The sequence below is a fragment of the Ipomoea triloba genome, chromosome 11 (genome assembly GCF_003576645.1).
Source record: "Ipomoea triloba cultivar NCNSP0323 chromosome 11, ASM357664v1".
NCBI lineage: Eukaryota > Viridiplantae > Streptophyta > Magnoliopsida > Solanales > Convolvulaceae > Ipomoea > Ipomoea triloba.
The window spans coordinates 20,454,146-20,456,523 of NC_044926.1; the positions used below are offsets into that span (position 1 = coordinate 20,454,146).

The 2,378-nt window shown below is 36.8% G+C and overlaps 1 non-coding gene across 1 annotated transcript; it reads right to left on the minus strand.

The window, feature by feature from the left end:
- Window positions 1–1,934: 1,934 nt before the first annotated feature.
- On the minus strand, window positions 1,935–2,017 carry TRNAL-UAA. Its single transcript has one exon. It is a non-coding gene; the product is annotated as a tRNA-Leu (tRNA).
- Between the last annotated feature and the right edge of the window lie 361 nt (window positions 2,018–2,378).

The following is a 2,378-nucleotide window of genomic DNA, read 5'->3' on the forward strand; positions in this document are numbered from 1 at the left end:
ATTTGCAAAATTTTATACAAGTCTATTCACCCCCCCCTCTAGACTTGTACCCCATCCCCTTGGGACCAACAGACCGTACCGCCCGTATCGATAGGCCCTGTGACAAAAATGCTCTCGGGTCACCCTTGGAGTCGCCCCGACGGAAACACACCCGACCGGTCTACCATAGGATGACCGGTCTACCATAGGATGACCGGTCTACCAAAGGATGACCGGTCGGTCAACAATGTGACGCAACCTGCAAGCCGAAACCTTATCTTACACGACAAGTAAAGCAGTCCAACTTGCGCCTGCAGGTCGGCGATTGACAACTTGCGGCTCTGCAACCTCGACTAGTCAACCTACCCGTAGCCTGCAGAGTGACCGCCTGACTAAGCCAACAAGAAGACGCCACGTCAAGCCACTTGCAGATGGTGCATTAAATGCGTAGATCGGCTTGATTAGTATAAATAGGAGGGGTCTCCCCCTCATTTCTCATCTCCATCTGATTGTAACTACTACTACTCACTACTTGTAATCTCACCCTAAAACATCAATCTATATCATGGTCTACACCCCGTGTAACCGTTCACTCGTAATTCCCACTCTGTAATTGCAACTTGACCACCCTACAATAGCAGCCTGCGCTATTCTAAGCGACCCGCTCGTAACTACTTACCACTCGGGATATTACTCAGCCTCGGACTGCTTGGTCGCCCTACGGTAGACCGACCGGCTGACCTACGAGCGCTCTCCCACTTATTCACAAACGTATGTATTCGTAGTGTAATCGTAACCCCCGGTTCCATTTACGCTATCAGTATGTTTCAAACGAATTAAAACATACACGAAAATTCAATGTATATGAATGAATTGTCGATTTAGGCATAGTAATCAACCAGGCAGAGATTATAAAGGGTCTGATACCAAATGTTATATAAAATAATCTAACCATACAGAATAGTCTACGAGAAACTTGACCTCGTAGTAGCGGAAGCAGAAGCAGTTGATCTCCAGCTATAGTTGATGTGTGATGCCTCTTGAACGGTAGAGCGTTAGCCATATTTGGCTCATATTTAGTGTATTGGTGTCTACTGAGTAGTATGAGTACCGTGAACTGTATGTGCTATATAATACATATCATGTATCCCATCAATCGAGGTTTATATAGGCACAGAGTCCAGTTGAATAACAACTACTAGTTATTCAGTCCAACCAAACCAATTAATAAGGCTAGTCAACTTGCATCATTTAATTAAGGCCATAATATATAATATATAATATATATTATTAGGCAAAATCTTACAAATTAAACACACAATACTCTAACTGCCTTCATTGACTCTAACAACCTAATAGTCACAAATCATTCGCTGTTAAACTAGTTCATAATAATTCAATTCAAGATTCAATTACTTATTCTCGATTATTATTATGACGACATAGGTAATGAAACCCTATGACTGCCAAAAAAAAAACTAAGAACCAATATCAGCTTTACATATGTAAAAACAGACGGATTAGATTATATTTTTTTAAAATAGTGACATTTTAGTAATTATCGTCAATTTCACTTTACAAACTTGAACAGTTAAATATGTATTTTGTAATAGCTAAATGTGCATTCATGAATAAATGTTAAAAAATCAATGAAAAAGCTAAATTTTAAATATAAATAGTAAATGTTAAACACTAAGCAATAAAAAGTGAACCCAACCTAAACTAAATAAAATCAAAAACTTAATTATAAACTCTAAAATCTAATGAGAATATGGTTCCTTTGTAAAAAGCAACTAATCTCAACCACCTATCATGATTTTTAAATAATTAAGAATTTTAGTAAAAAATGCAAAGCCTCAATTATAAACTCTAAAATCTAATGAGAGTATTGCAAAAGATCTCAACCACCTATCATGATTTATGCCCATATTCCCATTGTTGTTAGAACAACACCATGCTGGCTATGGGGTTCGAACCCATGCGCACTTGTGTATAGAAGATCTTAAGTCTTCCCCCTTAACCTCTCGGGCAAACCAGCAATTGTTCTTTTTGATGTGTTTGTAAAATTGTATAGTTGAGGACATTGTTTCCGCCAACAAAATGGGCAGCAGAGTTCAACGCTGCAATAATAGCCCCTTTCTTCTAATTTATTTTTTTGAATTTTTTATTTTAAAAAATTTACAAAAATCATTAAATTTTTAATTGAATACATATTTACAAACTTTCAATGACTTCAAATCTTATTATTTATAATTTTCTTACCAAAAATGTTATAATCTATCATAAAATTCCCCTTCTATATCTTCTTCCTCAACATAACATTCTCAACTTCATCATTTTTATGAGAGTAGTCATTGAATTGTTGATGGAATGACTTAAATTCCCAGAGGTGATGAATT